At 46.5% G+C, this 13,629-nt stretch overlaps 1 long non-coding RNA gene across 1 annotated transcript; it reads left to right on the forward strand.

The window, feature by feature from the left end:
* Positions 1–8,630: 8,630 nt before the first annotated feature.
* LOC119973681 lies at positions 8,631–12,050 on the forward strand. Its single transcript, XR_005462369.1, has 2 exons — positions 8,631–9,792; positions 10,941–12,050. It is a non-coding gene; the product is annotated as an uncharacterized LOC119973681 (long non-coding RNA).
* Positions 12,051–13,629: the final 1,579 nt, after the last annotated feature.

The raw sequence follows: 13,629 nt of genomic DNA on the forward strand, positions 1-13,629 counted from the left end.
CATAACTAACAGAACGACCATCATCAATAGGGAAAAAGTACTACACAAACAATTGGGATTGAAAGCAGACCCCAGGGCCAGATGGCCTACATCCTGGGGTCGTAAAGGAAATGGCAGTGGAGACAGTGGATCCATTGATTATAATATTCCAGAATTCCCTGTATGTGGAAAAATGCCACGTTATGCCCTTATTCAAAAAAGGGAGGGGCGCAGAAAGTAGGAAACTCTGACCAGTTATTTTAACATCTGTCATTGGGAAATTGTTAGAATCCATTATTAAGGAAGTGATAAAAGGACAAAGCACAATCCATTAGAGTCAGCATGGTTTTATGAAGGATAAATCGTGTTTTCCTAATTTGCTAGAGTTCTCCGAAGATGTAACAAACCAAGTGACTAATAGGGATTTTGTAGATGTAGTATATCTGGACTTTCAGAAGGCGTTTGATAGGGTGCCGCACAGAAGGTTAATACACAAGGTTAGATCCCGAGGGTAGGGCTAATTTATTAACTCGGATAGCACTGGCTGGCGGAGACAGAGAGTTGGGGTCTTTTTCTCATTGGCAAGATGTAACTGGTGGGATGCCACAGGGTTTGGTCCTCAGGGCTCAACTATTTACAATCTATATCAATAACTTGGATGCAGGGATAAAATATACTATAATCAAATTTGCAGATCACGCTAAAATAGATGGACAGTAAGTTGCAATGAGATAATACAACATTTACAAATGGATATAGACAGGTAGGTGAATGGTTGGATTTCAGCGGGAATAAACGTGAGGTTATGCATTTTGGTTGGAAAAATGGAAAGGCACCTTATTATCTAAATGGAGAGAAAGTTCAGAGTGTTTTGTTGCAGAGGGATCTGGGTGTCCTTGTGCATGAATTGCAGAAAACTAGCTTGCAGGTGAAATAAAAATGGCTTATTGTCACAAGTAGGCTTCAAATGAAGTTACTGTGAAAAGCCCCTAGTCGCCACATTCCGGCGCCCGTCCGGGGAGGCTGGTACGGGAATTGAACCATGCTGCTGGCCTGCCTTGGTCTGCTTTCAAAGCCAGCGATTTAGCCCAGTGAGCTAAACCAGCCCCTTATCCAACCGATAATAAAGAAGGCAAATGGAAATGGGGCTTTATTTTTAAAGGAATAGAGTATAAAGGTGGGGAAGTGTTGCTGCAATTGTACAAAGCATTGGTGAGGCTGCACCTGTTGGACAAGCAGTTTTGGTCCCCTTATTTATATGGAGTTGTATTGGAGGCAGTTCAGAGGAGGTTCAGGAGATTGATTCCAGCGATGAGGGGTTTGTCTTCCGAAGAGAGATTGAACCTATACTCTCTCGAGTTTAAAGAATGAGAGGATAGCCAATTGAGGTATATAAGATGATAAAGGGTGTTGACAAAGTCGAGGTAGAGAGGGTGCTTCCTTTTGTGGGAAGCTCTAGAACGAGAGGTCATAGTTTTAGGATAAGGGGTAGCAGTTTTAGAACAGAGATGAGGAGAAATTACTTCCCTCAAAGGGTGGGGAATCTGTGAAACTCACAAAGCCAGAGTGCGGTGGATGCCGGGGCATTGAGTAAATTTAAGGAGGATATAAACAGATTTTTAATTGGTAATGGGTTGAAGGGTTATGGGGAATGAGCAGCAAAGTGGAGTTGAGGCCACGATGAGATCAGCCATGATGGTATTGAAGGTGGAGCAGGCTCGAGGGGCTGGACTGCCCACTCCTGCTCCCAGATCTTATGTTCTTAGAACAGAACGAAGGAAATGCAATCTTCCATTTATCTGATGTTCTGATCACAGGGAGGGGTGCAGTGACATTAGGAAGATTGAATGGAAGCAAACAACAACTACCTTTATTACAGTGAAACAGAGCAATGAACAAGCAGTCAGGCACCATCAATAATCTCTACACACTTTGCTTTCAGTCATTGCCTGATTCAGGTGTCCAGAGTGAAATCTATATCCTTCACCATTTCATTAAGAGCATATGGACACAATCCACCACGTTACTTAGCTGTTCGTCTTCAGATCTCAAATTATTAATTGAGCTGATTTTGTTGAGATCTTGAATTATTCAGTGATTAGATCTTGTCGAGATCGAGATTCCAGTCCTCTTGATCTGATCTTGCAGACATTTGAAATGATTCAGCGATCAATTCTTGTGCCAAGCTGAATTATTTATCGAGTTAGTCTTGTACAGATCTAGAACGATTCACTGATCTGCCCTTACATAGATCTAGCATGCTTCAATATTCTGTCCTTGTATAGATCTAGAATTATTCAACAAATTGATCTTGTATAGATTGCAAATTATTCTGTGTTGGATTCTAAACCCAATCTAGAATTATTCATCAATTTGTTCCTGTAAAGATCTAGAATTATTCTGTTCCTGTATAGATCTAGAATTATTTTAGACCTGTATAGATCTAGAATTACTCTGTTCCTGTATAGATCTATAATTACTCTGTTCCTGTATAGATCTAGAATTATTTTGTTCCCGTATAGATCTAGAATTACTCTGTTCCTGTATAGGTCTAGAATTATTTTGTTCCTGTATAGATCTAGAATTATTCTCCAGAAATAATGAAAAGCCCAAGCGAAAGTGGAGCTGAGTCCACAAAAGATCAGCCATGATCTAATTGAATGGCGGAGCAGGCTCGAGGGGCCAGATGGCCTACTCCTGCTCCTAGTTCTTATGTTGGAAAACCTGGATCAGGTGAAAACCCTTCTTCAGAAGGGACGCCTAATCTGACACGGATATGCCGGTTTGGAGTGTGGTGTTTTCCCAGCTGCTCCTGGTTTCTATTGCACACTCAGTCCCCCTTTCCTCCCTTCTTATTATTCGTTATCCTTGAGTAGAACAACACAATATGACTGCAGTAAAAATCACAGAGAGATGGGGAACAATAAAACCACAGCTTGTTTTTCCAAAAGGCACTTGGCACTCAATGAGTTAACACTGCAGCGAGCATGCAATGAAATATTCAGTCCCTGCTCCGCATTGCGATAAACAGGTTGTCTGCAGGTGGTGTTACTGCAGTCCAGGGATGAGGTCATGGGTATCTGTTGCTGGGCGCTGCTATGGGAACATACGAATATGCAGGCCACATGACAACGGGGACCAAGTTCTATTTAAAGGTACAGTGTCTCTGTGGCAGAGGGGGTGGGGCACTATTATATTTTAGTGCATCTTAAGGGGAGAACAAAGTGAGAGAACTTGCATTTCTTCTCATCCTTGAGGGTTTTGACAGGATTTAAATACTCAAAAGGCAGGCGCTGGAGGAATAAGATGTTGCAAAAGCATCAAGATATTGGCCCTTTAAAACCCCATCAGCTTTCAGCGATGACTGAGCAAAAAATAAACTTATTCTTACCCGGCAGACTTCAGGCAGCTGTATGATTTTTAATTAGAGCAAAGGGAAGAAGGTGGGAAGATGCTCCTGTGGAACGTAAACACCAGAATGGGTCAGTTGAGCTGAATGAGCTGTTTCTGTAAACCTCTTGGTAATTGTGGTGTCATTACCCACAGAAAGCCAAGAGAGGTGAGGGATGAGAACAGGACATCCCAAAATTGCAGTGTGGCCGCCCCTCCCATCAATCACATCTACACCTCAACTGCAGCTACACCTCAAGGACTGCAGGGGTTCAAGAAGGCAACTTACCACCAACTTCTGAAGGGCAACTAGGGATGGGCAACAAATGCTGGTCTAACCAGCGACGCCCGTAAATGTATGTTTTAAAAATCCTTTAGGAGAACGTATCTGGTTTGGCCGACATGTGATTACACTGGGTGGCAGAGTGGCTAGCACTGCTGCCTCACAGCGCCAAAGACCCAGGTGCAATTCCGGCCTTGGGTGACTGTGTGGAGTTTGCACTTTCTCCCCGTGCCTGCGTGGGTTTCCTCACCGAGGTGGGATTGGCCATGCTAAATTTCCCCCTTAGTGTCCAGACATGTGCGGGATGGGTTGGGGAGTGGACCTAGGTGAGGTGCTCTTGGTAGGGTCAGTGCAGACTCGGTGCGCCAAATGGCCTTCTTCTGTTGGGAGTCTATGGATTCCATTGGCAGGACAGATTAGCTGGTGAGGGATGTCCCTCGGAGTTCTCAACAATGCCCTCCCCCCTCACCCCCCCCCCCCCAAACCAACCTCAGTCGATGAATCAGCACTGCAGCACTGCCCCCCCCCAAACCAACCTCAGTCGATGAATCAGCACTGCAGCACTGCCCCCCCCAAACCAACCTCAGTCGATGAATCAGCACTGCAGCACTGCCCCCCCCCACCCCCAAGCCAACCTCAGTCGATGAATCAGCACTGCAGCACTGCTTCATATTGTTCATCTCTCACAGGAAGGGCACAGAATGTAATCTGAGTGGGCGACTTCAATATCCATCCCCAAGGATGGCTCGGTCACACCACTGCAGACCGAGTTGGCCAGATCCTGAAGGACATAGCTGCTAGCCTGGGTCTGCGGCAGGTGGTGAGGGAACCAACAAGAGGGGAAAACATGCATAACCTAGTCCTCACCAACCTGCCTGTTGCAGATCCTTTTGTCCACAGTAGAGAAGCAATACTCCTTGTAGAGACAAAGTCCCATCTTCACTTTGAGCATACCCCCCGTCGTGTTGTGTGGTCTAACTCTAACCACTGTGCTGAACCGATCTAGCAACTCAAGACTGGGCATCCATGCGTCGCTGTGGATCATCAGCAACAGCCGAATTGTACTCAACCACAATCTGCAACCCCATGGCCTGGCATATCCCCCAGTCTACCATTACCACCAAGCCCGGGCATCTACCCTGGTTCAATGAAGAGTGCAGCAGGGCATGCCAGGAGCAATACGAGGTAAAATGAGGTGGCAACCTGGTGAAGCTGTAATGCAGGCGACATGCCAAAGATCAGAAGCAGCAAGTGATAGACGGATCTATCCAGTCGTGAATGGTGGTGGTCAATTAAGCAACTCAGTGAAGGAGGAGGCTCCACAAATATCAACCACCCTCAATGGTGGCAGAGCCCAGCACATCAGTGCAAATCCTGAAACATTTGCAACAATCTTCAGCCAGAAGTGCCAAGTGGATGATTTATCTCTGCCTCCTCTGAAGGTCCCCAGCATCACAGATGTCAGCCTTCAGCCAATCTGATTATTTCCAAGTGATACCAAGAAACAGCTGAAGGTACTGGATACTGGAAAGGCTATGCGCCCTGACAATAGTACTTGCTCCACAAATTGCTGTGCCACTAGCCAAGCTGTTCCAGTACAGCTACAACGCTGGCATTTAAAAAAATTGTTTAATGGGATGTGGGCATCGCTGGCTGGGCCAGCATTTATTGCCCATCCCGAGGGCATTGAAGGGACAATCATATTGTTGTGGATCTGGAGTCACATGTAGGCCAGACCGGGTAAGGATGGCAGATTTCCTTCCTTAAAGGACATTAGTGAACCTGATGGGTTTTTACAACAATCGACAACGGTTTCATGGCCAGCATTAGACTTTTACCATCTGCCATGGCAATGACGGGATTCGAACAGGGAGCGTGATTCAGGGCCTCTAGATTACTAGTCTACGGACAATACCGCTACACCACTGCCTCCCCGTAGAGCTGGCGAAGGTTACAGAGATTTGAGAGGGTTGTAGAGCTGGCGAAGGTTACAGAGATTTGAGAGGGTTGTAGAGCTGGCGAAGGTTACAGAGATTTGAGAGGGTTGTAGAGCTGGCGAAGGTTACAGAGATTTGAGAGGGTGGTAGAGCTGGCGAAGGTTACAGAGATTTGAGAGGGTTGTAGAGCTGGCGACGGTTACAGAGATTTGAGAGGGTGGTAGAGCTGGCGAAGGTTACAGAGATGGGGAGGGATGAGCAGGTTCAGAGGTGAGAATGTTAAAATCAAGATCCTGTTGGACCCCAGGCAGAAACGGAGGTCAGTCAACAGAGGAGTGATTGGTGATGGGGCATGGTGTGTGTTAGGAAATAGACAGCAGACTTTTGAAAGAGCTCAGGTTTCGGGCTGATCGGTAGCACAGTCGGTAGCTTTACAGCGTCAGGGACCCGGGTTCGATTCCCGCTTGGGACACTGTCTGCACCTTCTCCCTGTGTCTGCGTGGGTTTCCTCCGGGTGCTCCGATTTCCTCCCACAAGTCCCGAAAGACGTGCCTGTTAGGTGAATTGAACATTCTGAATTCTCCATCTGAGTACCTGAACAGGTGAACCTCAACAGGAGTGTGGCAACTAGGGGCTTTTCACCGTAAATTCAGTGTAGTGTTAACGTCAGCCTACTTGTGGCACTAAGAAATATTATTAATTCCAGGGGAGGGTGCAAGGCTGAATTCTGGCCAAGAGAGCATTGTCGAGTTTAGCAGAAGATGAGCTGGGGCAGGGTTGGAAACATGTCAAAATCTTCAGGAAAGGATGAGGGAAGAATGCCTTCATCCTCTGATGTGCCGCAGAAAGGTCCGTGACTGTAATCAGGTTATGAGAGAAATTCAGTGGAGGTAATGTTAGACCAAACCCCAGACAGAGGCTCAGCAGCTAATTAAAAAGAAAGCACATTTATTCCGTCATGTAAAACAATCCCTGGATCTCCAGTGACTGCAGATCCACTAATGTTTCACTCCTTGATTGTGTTACTATCTGCTAATAAGCTTCCACTCATCTATAATTCCTGGCATTTTCCACCAGGAATATGGCCCATAGATTGAGGTATTGATGAGAAGCAGGAGGTTTGTCAACTGGAAATTTTCACTTTAACTCGTGCTGAGTAGTCCAACCTGCCTCCATCCCAAGTAGGCCACTCACTGCGTCCAAGAGCTTTCCCTCAGGTCACCTCTGGTTCTTTTGGTTCTTGCCCCCTTACCGCACCCCCAATTCTGCCTTACCACCACCACGGAGAGCTTGTTCAGGGTAAAAGCTGCCCTTTGACTGGACACAGGAGGGAATGATTAAACAGCTGGACCTTGGGGTGGCACGGTGGCACTGTGGGTAGCACTGTTCTCTCACGGCTGTGACGACCTGGGTTCAAATCCCATCCCCGGGTCACTGTCCGTGTGGAATTTCCACATTCTCCCCGTTTCAAACACAAAAGATGTATAAGGTAGGTGGATTGGCCATGCTAAATTACCTCTTAATTGGGAAGAAAAAAGAATTGGGTACTCTTTAAAAAAAAAATACAGTTGGACCTTTCATCTGTGAGGAATAATTGATTCTGGGGCCATGAAAATTCAGGGGCACTGATCGCCATGGTTACACCAGGATCTTCCCATCACTGCTCAAAACCTGTGGAGAGGGGGAAACCTAATTTACACTGGGCTAAGTTACGGTGATAACACAGAACGAAGAAAAGTACAGCACAGGAACAGGCCCCTTGCCCCTGATCATTCATGATACCCCGATTTTAGAAAAATGTGGTTGGTAAGAAACAACAAAAATGTGGAAGGCGGCGTTGATTTCAGTGAGAAAAGGGATGATGGCGCAGGGCAAACGGGGATCATAGTGAGTCAAGTAAAGGAACAAAAGATGGGTTTAAAGGAAGCGTGAATGGCAACAACAGAACCGTTACCAGCAGCTGCTGCCTGAAAGAAAGGGGACAGGAGTTATCATCACAAATTGTTAAACTCTATGTGGAATCCAGAAGGCTGAAAAGTAACCAATCAGAAGATGAGGAGCTGCTCCGCGAACTTTCATTGAGCTTCATCATCACCGTATTGGAGACCGAGGACAGAGAGACTGGGAGTGGAACGGAGAACAAAAATGGAATGTAAGTAGACGCAAGTGTTTCAGGATGGAGAAGGGATCGAGGGCAATGGTGAGAAGCAGTGAGGCTAATTGGGGTTGAGATCAATTGAGGAAGACCTAGGGCAGCACGGTGGCCTAGTGGTTAGCACAACCGCCTCACGGCGCTGAGGTCCCAGGTTCGATCCCAGCTCTGGGTCACTGTCCGTGTGGAGTTTGCACATTCTCCCCGTGTCTGCGTGGGTTTCGCCCCCACAACCCAAAAATGTGCAGAGTAGGTGGATTGGCCACGCTAAATTGCCCCTTAATAGAAAAAATAATTGGGTAATCTAAATTTATTTAAAAAAAGCAAAAAAAAAAATTTTTTTAAATTGAGGAAGACCTCCCTCGGTCTTTCCTCCCTCCTACACTCCTCAGTCTTCTCAAACCCAACCTGGCATCAACTAACCAGCTGACCTCCACCTGTTTGCTTTTCCCGCTTACTCCTTTTCAACATTCTGGTGTCCCGCATTCATGTGTTCCTCCACACTCACGGTTTTGGTTCGAGAGGAGCAAATTGGCCAACCTGCTAGTTCCTGCCTCCGATTCCCGTGCAGTGGCTACTGGGGTGAAAAGAAAGAAAGATTGGGGAAGATGGAGCTGTCCTCCTTCGGGGAGATTAGGGGTTCAAGACCATGTGGGGTCTGGACAGAAATGCTGTTTCCTACCAGAAGGGTCAAGAACCAATATCGAAGAATTGGCAAAAGAACCAGAGGTGACCTGAGGGGAAGCTCTTTGATGAAGTGAGGGGTTACTTGGAGTGGAGGCAGATGCAGTCTACAGGTGAGTGTGACTAGGTGATATTCACTTACAGATAGCCAGTCAGGTTATGGCAGGCCGAATGGCCTCTAGTTACACTGTAAGCATTCTGTAAGAAAGACTTGCATTTATATAGCGCCTTTCACCAAGGGCATCTGTAAATCTTCTACAACCAATAAAATACTTTTGAAGTGTAGCCACTGTTGTAAGTTGAGAAACACAAGGGACCATCTTATGCACAGCAAGCTCCCACACACTACAGCGATATTGGTTGAGGGATAAATATTGGTCAGGACACCGAGGCGAACTCATTTGATCTTCTTCGAATATTATCATGAGATCTTTTCCATCCACTTGAGAAGGAGGGAAGGACCTCTGTTTAATATCTCATCCAATAGGCCAGGGGTTTTCAGACTGGGGGTTGTAACCCTTGGGTGTGTGTCAGGAGGGCCATGGAGCGATCATTCAGGGGGTTCCAATCACGGGAGAAGCGCCCAATAGCCGCAACCAGCTTTTACGTTGAGTATGCAGGCCGCGACTGACCTTTAAATGCGAACAGTGGAGTCTTCCCACCAGAAGTGGCAGCAGTGAGCAGGTTACGCGCCCTGTACATCCGTGCTTTGGGCTCGAAATCACGGAGGAGAAATCCCTCCATTTTGTAGCTGCCAGCAAGCAAGAAACCTCTGAAGATGGGTCATTTTATAATAAGGTAGAGAAGGCCAGAGACACAAACTGGCCAGGATTTCCCAACTGAATCTGTTGGACAGTGCTGCACAGGAGCAGTGCTGGTGTGAACTGTGTGCAGAGCTCCAGGGCCTCAATCCATTAAGAAGAAACTGAAATCAGGAACAAAGCAGTGTATAGATGATTTCTTGAGTTATGGTATTGTTAATTGTGCCAATGCAAATCAGGATACAAAGCCCATATGTGTTATATGCAGGGAAATTACTGGCAAATGAGAGTTGGATGCTAACCATATCTTATCTTGCAGGCATCTTTTCAATTCTAATCAAACTGAACCTCAAATTGCAAGGGAAGGATTGCTTTCGGCACTGTGAAGAAAAATATACTTTCCAAAAGTCATCGAAAGTTTGACAAGTGAAAGTACAAAGCCCAAACTACTACATGTTCCCCACACTGCTACGACACCTCGAAGAAAATACTGTTAGTAACGGAACTGTCAACAGACTGGCAGCCTTATTCAGTCGCATCTGGCTGCACTGATCAACAGTTTTTTGACTTTCCAGAAGCAAAGTTTCAGATTTTGAAACAGAAAAGGTGGGTGAAAAATCTTTACCCCAGAGTCAATTATTAACTTACAGCTGACTCCAAATGAAAAGACTGAACTTCTGCACTTCACCTGTGACAGCACATTAAAAACACGCCACACGTCCATGAGGCTGTTACCATTCTGGAGTAGCGTCTCCGAGGAATATCCAGTGCTGAGTAAAATGAGCATTTTGTTGCTTTTACCTTTCACAACAACCTACATGTGTGAGGTTGGCATTTCCGTCCTCATAAAGATGAAAGCAGAACAAAGGAATTGGCTGAACTCTGCACATTTCCCTCTCCTCCTGTGAACCTGATTGAACTGACATCTTGAGGACCAAGCAGGCTCCCCTATCACATTGAGGTAAGAGAAAATGGTGTTTTGTGAAGGTCAGCTGGCGTGGATCCGAAGATCCATTGGTTAGTAAAAGTGGGTCCTGGGAAAAAAGAATTGATAAACACTACGATAGGCAGCACCACTGACAGTACAGCATTCCTTCAGCTCTGACATAGGGAGTGACGGTCTGGATTAGGCTGACTGAGAACAGGACCCAAACTGATGATAACTTCACAACACAATTGGTGCCTGCAGCCTGGATTCACAGACGGAGAATGGGCATTTGTGCATGGCTCTGTGTGAGACCACAGCTTGAGGAGAGGAGGAAGGACACAGGTAAGAAAGGATAGTCTTATCCTTCAAAATTAGGTCAAGGCCAAACATGATGGAATGGTCAGCACTCACCTGGATAAGTACAACTCAACACTATCTGGGACAGGGCAAGTTATTTAACTGGTGTTGCCTTGTGGACTCACTGTCCACCCCTCCACTACTGACTCACTGTGACAATACTGTGTAGATTGTAGGGCAGCATGGTAGCACAGTGGGTAGCACTGTGGCTTCACAGCTCCCAGGTTCAATTCCCAGCTGGGTCACTGTGCAGAGTTCTCCCCGTGTCTGCTTGGGTTCCCTCCGGGTGCTCCGGTTTCCTCCCACAAGTCCCGAAAGACATGCTGTTGGGTAATTTGGACATTCTGAATTCTCCCTCGGTGTACCCGAACAGGCGCCGGAATGTGGTGACTAGGGGCTTTTCACAATAACTTCATTGCAGTGTTAATGTAAGCCTACTTGTGACAATAAAGATTATTATTATTATTAGATTGTACAGGATGGACTGCAGCAACCGTTAAAGATTATTCTATCAACAACTTCCAATTCTTGCAAACTCTACAATAAGAAAACGGACAAGAGCAGAAATATTGCAAGAACACCGTGACTTCCAAATTCTCTTTCCAGGACTTGGACATCAATGGCTGTTCCTTCATCATCACTGGGATTTTCCAACAGAGCAAAGGGAGGCCATCTCCTCAAGGACTGCAGTGCGTTATGGTGAAGGCTGTGCACCATCTTACGGCAAGGGGAACCTGTTCTTCCCGCGTAGGAGCAGGAGGCAGCCACTCAGTCCCTTGAGCTTATTCTGTTATTCAATGTGATTATGCCGGATCCATGTCTTAACTCCCAAATACAATAACACCCTCGGCTCGTAGAAGTCTATCAGTCTGAGATTTGTGAGGGTCACTGGGGTAGGGCAATAAATGCGGCCTTACCACCATTCTGAAAATAATTTTTTAACGAGCAATTGGATCATATATATTTGCTGCGAATCAACTGGGCTCAATCATAGATAAGTAATAAACATGAAGTGCGATTGTTGGGCATAGATCCAGGGTACATCAGTGGAGTAGTAGATTGGGGAAGGTATGGAGGATTGGGTAAAGTGTGGGGCTGTAGCTTAAAACAGGGATGAAAACAGAGAGTGAGTTTATACGAAGGTTGGGGTGAAAACTGAGGCTGTTGTTTGAAACCATGCTCTCTGGATTGTTCCCACTGGATTCAATTAGAAAGGTAACAACAACTTGTATTTATATAATGCCTTTGACAGAGTACAATGTTCCAAGGTCCCATTATCAAACATTCAAAACCGCGACACATAAGCAGGTATTTGGGCAGAAGACAAAAAGCTTGATCATTGGGGTAGGTTTTAATTAGCATCTTTGTAATACCCTGCATGGAGCACACAGAACCAGCTTGATCATTTTCCCTGTGTAGCACGAGGGGTATGAGCTCTCCCGCTAACTACGGGGCTATTACCATGTGCATATAAGGTCAGCCAGATAGGAACCGACCAACAGAGAGAGAGGACCCGGTGAAGTCTAACTGGCCCCTTTGTAAAGAGTATGTATTATAAATAAACATCTTCTTTATGTTGCTTGTCTGAGTCCTTTCGCCTTTATTAAGCTGCGACGAAGATAAACTGGAACTGTCGATGTGCCACTCTGCCGCTTACGCCATCTCTCCGTGACTTTGCCTCACCTGGGACTAAAGTACAGCGTTGAGTCTTCACTGTGTCTTTGTTTAGTTAATTAGATGCTTTTGACCCTGCAGTTGAGTCATGGAACCAGTAGGCTGAATGTTGGTGATACTTTTTCTGTGTCTACTGAAAATGAGCGCCAGACTGTGATCTTGTTAACTGCCTGTGGTGGGTACACATTCGGCAGACTTGGGGCCTCACGTTTACCTGATAGGGTAGCATTTGACCAGCTCATCACGCTGATGGGCATCATTTCAACCTGACACCATCCATCATTATGCAACGGTGCAGATTTAATACAGCAGAAAGGTCTGAAGGGGAGTCAGCTACCGAATATGTTTCCGGCTGTGGAAAATCGTAGAGTATTGTGGATATGGGGCTGTACTGGCAAATAGGCTCTGTGACTGCTTGGTTTGCGGTATTAACAATCTCGACATACAAAAAACGGCTTCTAGGTGAAGCTTCTTAATGTTCCAGCTGGCTTTGCAGATTTCTCTTTCACAGGAAAGTGCTGCCCAGGGCGTACAGGAGCTCCAAGGAATGGAGGTTAATGTTGTTAGACGCTGCCCCCCCCCCCCCCTACCCCCTCGCTACCTTTCTACAGCTAGAACGGATCGCTGCGAGGCAGCAGGCCCGAAGTCTCGGGGACCTAAGCAGCGGTGCATTCTCTCTCCAGATTTGAGAGGGGCCGACTCCGCCTCCTGTGAGAAGTGTGGACACTGAAGCCGCTGGCAGTGTGAGAGACAGTGCCCAGACCGCTCAGGATGAGGTAGACATCAGCCCCCTTCACTTGGATGGTCCCGAAGAAGCTGGAGACGAGTCCGAATTGCAGCTGAACTGTGTGGCTGCCCCACCAGTGGCCTCTATCCACATCCTCGTGTGAGTAAATGGCCATTTAATTCGGATGGAATTAGATATGGATGCCACAGTCTCCAAGGTACCCACCACATGTTTGACTGGATCCAACACAGACTGAGTACATTGTCATTAACTGATTCAGCCACCCGCCTTGCTACGTATACCGAGGAGCGTTTGTCGATTATGGGCGTCACACGTATTCCGGTGGTTTATGGACATCAGTTTTTGTCTCTTCCCCTTATCGTGGTGCAGGGCGACGGTCTAAACCTGCTGGGTTGGGATTAGCTGCACCATTTGCAGCTCGGCTGGCAATGTACGCTCAAGGTAGGAGCTGCTGGTTTATATGCGGCGCTGCAGAAATACCCTGAGGGGGCAGCACGGTGGCCTAGTGGTTAGCACAACCGCCTCACGGCTCTGAGGTCCCAGGTTCGATCCCGGCTCTGGGTCACTGTCCGTGTGGAGTTTGCACATTCTCCCCGTGTCTGCGTGGGTTTCGCCCCCACAACCCAAAAATATGCAGAGTAGGTGGATTGGACACGCTAAATTTCCCCTTAATTGGAAAAAATAATTGGGTAATCTAAATTAAAAAAAAAAAAAGAAATACCCTGAGGTTTTCAGA

Source organism: Scyliorhinus canicula, chromosome 11 (assembly GCF_902713615.1).
Source record: "Scyliorhinus canicula chromosome 11, sScyCan1.1, whole genome shotgun sequence".
Lineage (NCBI taxonomy): Eukaryota > Metazoa > Chordata > Chondrichthyes > Carcharhiniformes > Scyliorhinidae > Scyliorhinus > Scyliorhinus canicula.